Genomic DNA, 12,499 nt, shown 5'->3' with positions numbered 1-12,499 from the left:
AAACCCGTCAAAGTGTGTTATTTACCTCGAGCTGCACCAGCATTCCCAGCTCAGCTCGGAAGGCGAAGGGAAGTGAGTCGGTCTCCAGGATTTTCCTGGGCTCTGGTGTTGTGGAAGGTGTAGTTTAGCCATAAATGTCTCTGGCAGGAGAGCTGGACTCTGAATAAAATGCAAAATGTCCAAGGCAGATGCTGGAATGAGAGAGATCCTTGCAGAGCCACGAGAACACCAGCACCAGCATCAAGGCATCCAGAGAGACACTGGATGGCAAATTCCAGAGCCAGGAAGCTCCAGAGGGGAGATGTGTCCTGCCAGCCTGGCTGTGTGTAGCTGTGGGTCCCAGCAGCTCTTTTTGACATGAGAATGACCAAGATTTTCCTATGGAAGCCTCACAATTTGAGCTACTGGGTAGGTGGGGGTTCCCCGAGGAAGCCTCAGGGAGGTGGATGTCTGGGGGCTGCAGTGCAAAGCCCTGTTGGGTTTAGTCATAATTTCCAGTGGGATGTGACAGATTTCCTCATTCTTTTGTAGTCCAGCTGCCTTAGACCTTCCAGCACCCCTAAACCACCTCCAGGGAGTTTGATGCTGCGTCTGGAGAGTATCAGTCCAGGGGGCATTTGGGTTTGTGCTTCGTCCTGCAAGAATCCCACGTGGCCAAACCTGGGATGTGATGCTCTGATTGAGGATAAAACCTGCCCTCAGCATCAAGTTTATCTCCCTGGGACACCTTCCACTAGCCCAGGTTGCTCCAAGCCCTGTCCAGCCTGGCCTTGGGCACTTCCAGGGATCCAGGGGCAGCCACAGCTTCTCTGGGCACCCTGTGCCTCCCCACCCTCATAGGGAGGAATTTCTTCCTTACACAAGTTTTTATTGAGAGTTCTCGCTTGCATGGAATGGTACCACCAAAAAAACACCCACCCCTTTTTTCTTGAGTCACCACCTCTTTGTATTTTGGCCAAACAATTAGGAAAAAGCGTAGAATTAAAGGAAAACTTACTTGGACACTTTACTTCCAAATTAAGGGTTGCTCCCCCAGGTTGCAGAACGATGTCTTTGCTGTGGAGCTGGAGATGATGTTCTGTAGGGGAAGACCAGGAAGGACTTCTGGGTGTGAGAAATGGTTTTCCTTCTCCTTTCATGTTGCTGGTGTGCATTTCCAGGCAGGATTGCTCTCCCAAGGCTTGCACAGGGTTGGAGATGGAGTGTGGATCCAATAAACACAACTCCAAGGCTGAGCAAGGGAGAGGTTCACCTTCGTTTGGATTTTCTTCCTGGGGGTGATGGATGTGTTCTGGTGGTGCCCTGGAGGTCCCTCTCCTCAAAGCACCATGGAAAATCCCTGATTTCAGTGCTGCTTCTCAGCTTTGGTGCTGGAGACAGCTCTGAAATGGGGACCTGGGTGACCTCTCTGTCCTGGAAGGGCTGTAGGATCTTTTATGGAGTAAGAAAACAGGAGGAAGACTAGTCCTTTCCTTCAGCCAGAGCTTATCTGCCCTGTGTCCTGTGGTTTTCTCCTCCAGCTTACCTGGATGGCTGCAATTCCCAGGAGATAAATCCTTACCCCAGGTGCTCCCAGCCTCGCTACCCACTCGTGGGGGAGGCTCTTCCTCACTTGCTGTGTTTTGGTGATACTTTTATTTCCCCCTCCCCCTTAAAGACATTTTTCTTGGCTCACTCATGCAAAAATCTGTCACCTTTTTTTTCCCCCCGCCTGCTCATCGTGCAGCTTCCCATCATCCCAGAGACAGTCCCTGACTCTGGCAGTGTTAATATTTCCATTCCACAGGCTCAGCTTGGCCATTAATAAGCCAAACCAACAGCAAACAGGACCATGTCTGCTTGGGGTGACCTCCCACCTCCCTCCCAGGAGCCAGTTTGTTCCCCAATTTGTCTCCTGTGCCCTTGGTTTGGGGTGACTGAGAGCGAACGTGTCACACCGTCATCTTCCTTGTTAATACATCTCCCTCCAGCTCTGGTCACAGGTTTCCTGCCACAAACAGGTAATGAGAAGCCTCTTGCTCCCCAGTAACCAGCCCTCTGCCTGCAATTAGTCTGGATGAGCTCGTTTTGAGCTGGGTTTAATTGGGATCGTGTTTGGCCGGATTTACCTTTGGGCTGCGATGCGGCTCCGTCCATATGTGTGAGGAGGGGTGAACAGAAACCCTCACACTGAAACTGTGGGCTTGATTAAACATTATCTCTGCCTTTATAGCCCTGGATGCTTGGCCAGCTGGTTTTCCTGCTGGAAAAGCCGTTAGAGCATCCATGTGCCCCAGCAGTGGTTTCCCTGTCCAGCTCCCAGGCAGAGCGGAGCAGCTCTCCAGCGAGGCTGGGAATTCTGGAGCGGGATGTTTCTCCTTACTGCCCCCATGGATTCCCAGCTCTTGGCTCAGGAGCTACATTTCTCTGTGCTTTCCCTGTTTTTAAACTGGAAATTAAATGCAGGGGTGGCAGCACTGACCTGGCTAGAGGAGGAGGAGGAGGAGGAGAGCAGGGCCACACGCCCAGAACTGGGCTCGAGCATCAACTGCTCGTCGTGGCTATTTTGCAGGGTCTGTTGACAACTCAAGCTAATAATAATAAGTTTCATTTTTTACACCATATTCTCTCCCTATCCACAGGCCAATTTCATGCTTTATTATGATTTCAATGTTTTAGTTTCTGCCACAAGTGGAAAATTATGTTCGGATTCAGAGAAGCTCATTAGAGCACATTAAAGCTCTTTGTGAGACGCTTCCCCAGAAATTAGAGGCTTTAACCTTGTTTAGTGAAAATTCAAAGCCAAGTGTGGCCATGGCAGCCCTGGAAGGGATGGTTCACTCTGAGGTTAATGCACTTCATCCACCCACTTTAAATTCCCTGTGCTTTTTCCCTGGCTGAGGCCCCATGTCCATCCAGGCTGGTCTGTGCCAGGGCTCAGGGGAAGGCAAAGGAACTGCTTCTCAAAGCCACCGTGGGAGGTTAATGCACATTTTGGTAGGTTTTGGCAAGGCATAAAAAGTGGGGTTTTTTCCAGAAAATCTGGGCCATTAATCCTGGGGCAGGATTAAAATTGGTTGGATGAAGCTCAGCCACCTGTACCTGAGTCCGTCCTGCCATCTCTTTAAAGCCTCACTCCCCCCTTGCCAGGGGAGTCTCATGATCTCTGTCACTTCTAATTTTCCAGTTATTTCCAGCTCAGTTTTGGTTTTTGGGGTGTTGGAGCTTCCACCAATCCCAGTCTTGAGCCAGGAACCAGTTTCCTTTCAAAGCCCTGCAGCAGGACCTTGCTGGAGTGCAGCCACGAGCCCTGTGACCTCACAAGGTGCCTTTGGTCCCATCCAGGTTTTTCCACCTGCTGTCCTTTTCCTTCCAGGAGGATAGGGATGGATTTATTCTCTGCAAAGCTTGCTTGGCTGTTGTGGGGTGATACCCCCCCAGTTTCTGGAGTAGGGTGGGATGCAGAGGGATGAGGAGCAGCTGTACCCCCGAGAGCATCACCACAAACATCCCGGATGTGTGGGAACAGATTTGGTCAGTGCTTTGGAGTTGGTTTATTTTTAGCATGCATTGAGAAGGGATTTGGGATTAGAGCTTTGTTCTGCAGTGTCCAGGCAATAGCAGATGGGAATAGGATGGGCTGAGCTGCAGCAGAGTGGGTGCTCTCAGGGATGCTGGTCTGGTAGGACCACGTAACCAAGTGACATGGGCAAGGTCCTGTGGGGAGTCTGTGGCACAGGTGGAGATAAATGGCAGTTTTGTGGCTTTTAGGCTCATGCTCAGATATATCAGAGGGTCTTTGTGTCAGTTGGATTCTACTCCTCAGAGGAGACTGAGGGAGGACTCACCAGGGTCTGCAGCTTCCTCAGGAGGGGCAGCTCCGACCTCTGCTCTGGATGAGCAGGGACAGGACCCAGGGAAGGGCTGGAGCTGTGCCAGGGAGGTTTAAGTTGGATCTCAGAGGGTGGTTGGCACTGAACAGGCTCCCCAGGGCACTTCCAGGGCTGGGGCAGCCACAGCTTCTGTGGGCAACCTGTGCCAGGGCCTCCCCACCCTCCCAGGGAAAACTTATTTCCTGATATCCCAGGCTTGTGGCTCCCAGAAGAGCAGCAATGAGGGACAGAACCTGGAGCAGTCCCACCAGGAGCTGGATGGGGACAGCACAAGAAGTTGTGCTATTTAAGGTATTGCTTCATATATCTTTTTTATGAGCTCTGGCAGCAGCAATAATATAATAGAGCTCTAATATGTGGTTTGCTGGGTACGAGCGAGGCTTTTCTGCATCGCAGAGCACAGTTACAGCCCAGCCGTGGCAGGAGAGATGAATTCCCTGGGCTCTGAAGCAAAAGCAACCTGCCCAGTTTTCCCATGCCTCAAGTGTTGCTGCTGAGGTGTATTCATGGTCCTGGTTTGCAAAAATCCCTTCCAGAATAAAGTTTACATGTAAAAGCAATGGATGCTCTGGGGAGGGCTGGGTAGCCAGGGGTGTTGTGGTTGGAATTAAGTCAAATTTGGAATGAACTTGGTTGTGTTCAGGGGATTGGGGTCAGCAACAAGTTACAAAGCAGGTGACCCATTCCCAATGAGCTGGCATGGAAAAGATGGGCAGGAGATTTGGCTCCATCATCCCAGCACAGCACCAGGGAGGGGGTTTGGGCGCAGGGCAGTGGGAAGGGGTGTGGAACATCCCTGTGCACCAAAGGCATCCTCACAACAGCACCCCCAAATTCCTGCTGCTCCCTCAGGGAAGATTTCAGCATCTGCCAGGGATTTTTGTTGGGTTTGGTTGGGTTTTTTTTCAAATAAAATCTGCAGGGCCTGATAAAAGCCAAGCAATGCTCCTGGGGCGCTGCAGCGAGCGGAGAGGGAACATCTGAGCCACGGGTTTCCCTTGGATTTAGCCAAGAGACTTAGACCCCTGTGGGTGGAAATCAGCTTATCCTGAGGTGCAGGGGGAAGGGAGGGGGTGCTGTGTGTCCTTGCAGCATCTGCTGTACCTGGCACATTGCTGATGGGGAGCATTAAATGAGATTAATTATGTTCTTGCTGTCTAACCCCCGTCGCTGTTTGAGATGTATAAAACCTTCTCCAGGGGGACTTCACATGTTTTTCTTGCTTCTAGTCCTTATTTCTGGATAAAAGAGTTGTTTCATATGGCCACCTTACAGGGGGGACACCAGTGGCCACAGAGGACCTACAGGCTGTGGGGTCCCACAGCTCAGGGAGCTGAGCTTGTTGTGGTCCTTGGTCAGGACAAAATGAACTGTTTGATCCACTGTGTGGGTATGAGGATTGTTAAAAGACTTATTAAACCTGAAGGTCCTTAAACATCAATCTGCTTTCCTTGGAATGATGTGGAACGAGGTAGCCCAGGTGGCTGTTAATGCTGATGAGCTAATGGGATCATGAGAGCCCATAAATGTCCTGAGATGATGGGTAATGTAATAGGGACATAAAAGAGAGCAGGAGAGTGAAGGTGTCCTGCTCAGGGAGGTGGCAGTGGCACCTTTGGCAGTGAGCTCTGCCTGGCATTGGGAGCTCAAGGTATTAAAATGGAACCTTAAATAAAACTTTGGGGACAGAAAGTCTTTTTTTAAGACTTTCTTAAATGTCTTAAAACTCATGTTAATGGGCAAAAAGGACTTAATATCCCTTCCAAATAATGGGCAAAAGGGAAGGAATGAAGTCCCTATCCCATGCAGAGGGGGATGCAAACCAAAGCAGAGTTTTTTTAAAATCCCTGAGGGTGGAGTGGGTTTGGGGGCGGGGGGGGGGGGTGGCTGTGGCTGCTCATGTTTGTGGCAAAGGAGATTTTCATGATTTATCTGTCCCTGATGCCACTGGGAGACTGGGCACGGATGGGTCAATCCTGGATGGTGCATCTCAGCCAGGGAGATTCTGGGATCAACTCGACAGTCATGGACCAGCAGTGAGTCAGAGAACCATGAAATTATTTAAGTTGGAATCCCCCCATGTCCACTAAACCCTATCACAAAGTGCCACATCTGCTTGTTTTTGGAACAATTCCAGGACTGGGGGCTCCACCACTGCCCTGGGCAGCTTCTTCCAGTGCCTGACCATTCTTGCAGTGAAGAAGTTTTGCAGCCCATTTTTGCAGCCCATTTTTGCTGCAAAAAGAGTTTCTGCTGCAGCCAAGCAGCCCTCCCCTCCCCGTTTGCATCCTTGCACAGGCAGGTCCCTTTGCTGTGGCAGCTCTGTGTCCCCAGCATGTCCCCACTGCAGCCCCTGTGGGATTCTGAGCCCTGGAAGTGTCACCCACTCTGTGCCATGTGGGATCTTAGAGTCACACAATGGTTGGGTTGGAGAGACCTTAAAGCCCATCCAGTGCCACCCCTTGGCATGGGCAGGGACACCTTCCACTAGCCCAGGTTGCTCCAACCTGGCCTTGGACACTTCCAGGGATCCAGGGGCAGCCACAGCTTCTCTGGGCAACCTGTGCCAGCCCCTCACCACCCTCACAGGGAAGAATTCCTTCCCAATATCCCATCTAACCCTGCCCTCTGGCAGTGGGAAGCCATTTCCCCCTGTCCTGTCCCTCCATCCCTTGTCCCAGGTCCCTCTCCAGCTCTCCTGGAGCCCCTTTAGGCTTCCTTCCATCCAGGAATGGAAGCGTGAGCCGACGCTTGGAGATCACCCCGCCCTCCGAGGCAGTGGTGGCACAGATGGAATGTTGGAAGTGGCAGCATTTTCCCTAATTCCAGGGTGACTCAGCTCCCTCCCATCTGTGGGAACTCCCACTGTCTGCGCCGGGCGCGGAGGGTGTCGATCCGTCTGGGATGTCTCGGGTGACTCCCGGTGTCCTCCCGTGCTCCCGTGGAGTCAGGCACTGCTGGGATCCCTGCTTTACCTACTCACAGGCTGGGGTTTCCCCACAAGAGGTGGAAAACACGGCAGCTGCCTGTTCTCCTGCTCCACACACCCAGAGAGAGGCCCGGAGAGGGGTTTTACCGCCACGCTGGTGGCACCTGCACGAGTGGTGGGGAAAGGCTCTGTGGGCACAGGCAGTGGAGAACAGCTGGGGTGGCTGGAATTTTCTGCTCTGGAGAGCAGTGGGGAGCTGCTGGGAGGTCTCTGTGCAGCCACAGAAAGAAGACAGAAGGACACTGTGGATGGAAGGTGTCTGTCTTTGGACAAGGGATGGAGGGACAGGACAAGGGGGGATGGCTTCCCACTGCCAGAGGGCAGGGATAGATGGGATATTGGGAAGGAATTCCTGGCTGGCAGGGTGGGGAGGCCCTGGCACAGGTTGCCCAGAGAAGCTGTGGCTGCCCCTGGATCCCTGGAAGTGTCCAAGGCCAGGTTGGACGGGGCTTGGATCAACCTGGGCTGGTGGAAGGTGTCCCTGCCCATGGCAGGAGGTGGCACTGGGTGAACTTTGAGGTCCCTCTCAACCCAAACCATTGTGTGGGTACCAGAGTATTTTTGGCAGGGCCCTGCAGAATATTGCTGTTGTCAGTCCTAGAGCTGCTGCTGGGTAGGGAGTTCAGCAGGGGTGAGGAAGAACAGTTCATTAAATGAATCAGTGGGGAGAGGTTGGGAAGACAGATTGTAATTATTATCCAAATGAATCCTGGCCTTGGAGCTGTTTGCTGGCACCTGTTAAAGGGCTCCAGGGCTCTTGGGCCAGGACACAGAGCTCAGCCCTGGGCTGTGCTGCTGAGGGACAGCCTTGGTGGGCACAGAGGAGGGATGCAATCCACAATCACCCACCTTTCTCCTCTTCCCACACCATCTGCTGCTTCCCCAGGGCATCCCCCAGGTTGTGGCTGCCTTGTCTGACCTCGTCCAACCCAAGGCTGGTGATGTTGTCCCAGCCTGACCTGGCTTGGGCCAGTGACCTCATTTCACCTGTTTGCACCTGCCAAGTGGCCTCACATTTGTGGCATTGACTGTCCTAAGGTGAGAAACTTCTTGTTAAAAAAAAAAAATACACTCTTTCCCCCCCAAATAAACCCCAAACCCAATAAAAAGCAGAAGATGCTGTTCTGCACCCATTGCTGAAGGTGCCACCTGCTCCGAGGTGGGACTCGATGCTCCTCAAGGTCTTTTCCAACCTCAACGATTCTGTGTTCTGCAAACAGAGCCTTGGGAACTTAAGAGCTGTTCCTGGGTTAATTTGTGCCCTCCTGGGAGGTGAACCTTTGTGGGATCATGCAGATACTGTTTCCCACAACTGATAAATTCCAGTCTGGTGGGACAGAGTCTGGTTGTTCTGCTGCACTTTGTTATGTGTGGAAGCAATCAGGGCCTGACAGAATCAGAGAGAGGGCAGCAGTTTTCATAGTTTATGGACCAGCATAATTCTCAAATATCTGGAGCTTCACCATTAGAGTTTATTCATTTGCTGCCAGAATATTGGTGCTATATTTCTTTTTTAAATGCCCACTCAACCCCTGCTAAATTGCAGCGATGGCTGAGGGGGTGATTGATGGCAGCTGTAAGGGCTGTCCACGAGTACTCACCATCCACACAAATTCTTGCACCAACAGGCCGTTCCAGGGAGGGGCTGATGGCACAAATAAGAAGAAAATTGCAATATCTCTTACTCAATTAAACGTGCAGCCTGATGTGCCTCTGCTTAGTGCTGCCAGAGTTGAACTGGTCTTGAAGGGTAGAATGCAGGAGGATGAGTTGTGAGCCACAGGGTGATGTTTAATGCCATCCTGTAAAATAAACTCAGATTAAAACCAGAGTTCATCATGTCCAGTAGCAAAAACGGGTTTTGGAGGCAGAGATGGATGTTTCAGGAGTGTTGTGTGTTATGGAGCAGCTTGTTATTAGATTTGGGATGCTGGCTGCTGCTGGGTCGGAAAAGAAGCCACATTAATGCCAGCAACAAGCCTAACCTCCCCTCAGGTGGTGCCTGGGACCTCGGTGAGCTCTGATTTCAAAGCAACAGCCTTGGATAAAAGCAGAGTTGACATCCTGGCTGTTCCCAGACAGGCCCGTGACAGCGGAGCCCGGAGGGGCCCGGGCAGACATGGAGCTGATTGTGAGGAAACATCTCGGTGCCGTGCCTGGCAGCACTGCCTGACAGCTCCCACGGGGACATCTCAGCCTCTGAGGCCGAAAGGAAAACCCTCTCCTTGTAAACACGGCTCTGACAACTTTTGTGGTGCTGCCTCCCCGAGCTCCAGCCCCATTACTCTTCCCTGCTCCGAGATTAAACCTGACACCGTGAGGGATGGGTGAGATTGTGCTTGTCTGACATGCTGCTCTGCCAACTTCCTGACAGTCCAAAACAAACAGGGATGGAAGGAGAAATCCGTGGCTGCCCCTTGAGAGGGAGAAGATACCAAAGTGTCTCATCTCTTGTTGTCTCCCCTGCTGGTTTGTGTTAGTGGTTGGAAGAGCCGTGTCTTGCCTTACAGTGACCCCCTGAGTCACCTTTTGAATCCGTGGGTCTGGGATTTTTGTATCCTCCAGGATACAGGATGTAGGAGATGGAAGGAGAAATCTGTGGCTGCCCCTTGAGAAGGAAAAGGCACCAAAGTGTCTCATCTCTTGTCTCCCCTGCTGGTTTGTGGTAGTGGTTGGAAGAGCCGTGTCTTGCCTTACAGTGACTCCCTAAGTCACCTTTTGAATCTGTGGGTCTGGGATTTTTGTATCCCCCAGGATACTGGGATACATATAAACTGATGAAGAGGATGCCCTACAGGCTGCTTTGGTTTGCATCCCCCTCTGCATGGGATAGGGACTTCATTCCTTCCCTTTTGCCCATTATTTGGAAGGGATATTAAGTCCTTTTTGCCCATTACCATGAGTTCCTCCTTACCAAGCTGCACTTGCAGGCTCATCCTTCTTGGAAAAGGATCCTCTTGGGATCTGATGCTTCAGAAACCCCTTATTGTGGGCGTCCCTTGCAATTTTCTTTTCACAGCCATCATTTCATTTTCAGTAATGTCCCTCCTGCCGGGGTGTGAACAAATGGACCGTGGGGATGCACTTGGCTGGAGCCAACAGGACCGTGCTGTTCCTCACACCTCCAGTGGAATAATGACGTGGCTCGGTGCCACCACAGGCTCAGCAGGTGCCACAGGAGACCTGGGAGCCATGGGAATGTACATCCCTGCCAAAAACTCAGAGATGAAGTCTGCTTTCCTCCTGAACAGGATCTTTTCCCCACCGTCCCAGGGGGGTTCTTGCCCAAACCCATCTCCCTCCTCCGCTTCCAGCTTCGCGTTCCCCTTCTCCTGGACCCGCCTGGAAAATCCTTGTTTTCCTCTCTTCTCTGTTGCTGCTGGATGGTGGCTTTCTGGGAGATGTGTCTTTGAACCTTTGTGCACCACAAACGTGGAGGAAATGATTGCCCAGGCTGCTAATTCCCTCTTTTCTGTGGTTGTGCCTTGATGTGACAATCACAGCTCTCCTCGCCGGCGAGCTCTCACCTGCCTCTTTGTCTGCATTTAGAAAAGTAATTTACAGACTTCAAATTACTTGCTTTTGCCATCATTTTTCTCTGTGCTGAAAGGGTAATTTATCAGCAGACATGCCTGTCCTCTGGATCCTGGTTATAAACTGTGAAATACCTGTTTCTCTATTACCCTGGTCAGGCTTCCTTGCCTTTGGAATATCGCTCTTGTTTGGCCTGGTGGTTTGACATGCAGCAGGATATGTTTGTACACTGATGTCCCAGAGCTTTTGATGGTCTGTTTGGGGCATGGAATGTGTTTGGGATACCCGTGGTTTGTGTTTTCATCTCACAGAATACACATTTCTCCCTTCATCATCTAAGGAAGGGCTTTCCCTTTGCTAAGGAAGGGCTCTATGGTGGTCAGTTAACAGGTTGGACTCTGTGATCTTAAAGGTCTTTTCCAACCTCAATGATTCCATCAAATCCTATTTCATAGATTTAGAGCTTATTTACCTTTGTACTGCAACAGGGATTTTCAGAGGAGCTGTCAAAAGGAGCTGTGATCCATCAAAGAGAAAAAATAGGTATTTTTATAGACTATTCTCAGGGTACTTGTCTGTATTTTTGTTTCTGGCTTGTGCTGGACCTTTTTATTGCAAGATTAAACATCACTAACAGCAAGGAAGTGCTGTTTTCCCTGAAGACACATAAACTGAGGTTAAATCATCCTGCTTTGCCTGATGTTTACTGTCTCAGGTGTATCACAGTGGAGAGACTGATGCTGCCCTTTTCAAACAGCTCCCTGTTTTATCCTGATGATCAGATAGTGCTCTGAATCCTTCCCTGTTATCAGGGAGCCTGAAACAAAGAGCATCCCATGTAAAAAAAGATGTCTCTTCCCAAATAATCACTCCTAGCCAAGGTGAGAGGGTGAGGAACACCCTGCAGCCCCTGTCCTGTTCCATCGTGTTCCTTGGATAAACACAAAGGGTTTACACAGGAATTCTTACAGCTGCAAAGGGCCATATAAAAAAAAGGCCCATAAAATTGCCTGAATTTATTTGACTAAAAGACTACACCAGGTACAGCAGCTCTTAAATCCTTATCCAGCATTTCCTGTTCTCATTCCAGGCTTCCCTGTTTCCCTGTGATTTCCACTAAGCCTGTTTTGATTCTTCCTGTGTTTGAAACTCCCCCCAATTAGAAATTTTTGACTTCTGCCTTCAAAGCTTATCTGGGAAAACCCATTTAGGGGGACCCTGGCTGCAAACACAGGCTCACTGTTCAGCTTATCTTTCCAGCTTGGATGGTTTAATAGGTCAGCCAAGTATTAAAATGGGATTTTTTCATTTGGATATAAAATCCTTTTTAAAGGGCATCATTTTTTTCCCCCCCTGCAAACATTTCATATTTAGACTTGACTATCATTTCATGTCTCTCTTCATTTCACCTGCTTCCCCTACGCTGTGGTTATAAGACCTGTGTCAATATTTGAGGGAAATAAATTGCTGATGACTCCGGCTTCTGGTTGGTTTTATGACTCATCTCGGGGTCACATGAGCTCAGCAACCGCATTAGTTGGGATTTATGACAGCCTGGAGCCCGGGTCCTCTTGGTGCTGGGCTCAGAATAGCCAGTACTGGTGTTTGCTGGTTGCTGACTGGTTTCACAAGCCAGGCTTTGTGGAGCCAGGACTTGAAGGCAACTCACGTTCCCCCTTCCCTTTGGCAGAAGCCACCACGGTGGATGGTTGGGGGGTTTCCAAATGGCTCTGGGACATTTTGTCCTCCTGTTTTCTAGGAAGAAGTTCTGCCTGTCTAGATGTGCCCTGCTCTGGCAGTGCAAGGTGTAGGAGGGACTTGTTGGGGTTTAATCTTTGGTTTTCCGTGTGTTCTCCCAGCTGGGGGAAGGCTGAGCATGAGCTGGTTGGTGTCACCGTGATCAAAGATGTCACATCTCTGCTACCCCGCCAAAAGCCACCACATTTGGGAACCTGGGTCCCCCCCACTTGAAAATTCATATCCAACCCACCTGGAAACCTGTGTCCAACCCACTTGGAAAACCACATTCACCCAAATTAGAAACCCTTGTCCCCCAAACTTAGAAACCCATGTGTCCATCCCACTTGGAAACCTGTGTGTCCCC

The 12,499-nt window shown here is 50.7% G+C and overlaps 1 protein-coding gene across 1 annotated transcript in view; it reads left to right on the top strand.

The window, feature by feature from the left end:
• Positions 1 to 12,499, top strand: part of LOC113957394 (acid-sensing ion channel 2) — a 384,002-nt gene that overhangs the window by 330,831 nt on the left and 40,672 nt on the right. The window lies entirely within an intron of this gene.

This window comes from Corapipo altera, unplaced genomic scaffold (assembly GCF_003945725.1).
Source record: "Corapipo altera isolate COAL_440 unplaced genomic scaffold, ASM394572v1 142, whole genome shotgun sequence".
Lineage (NCBI taxonomy): Eukaryota > Metazoa > Chordata > Aves > Passeriformes > Pipridae > Corapipo > Corapipo altera.
Note: the sequence above shows the minus strand (reverse complement) of the source record. Positions and strands in the feature narration are given on the sequence as shown.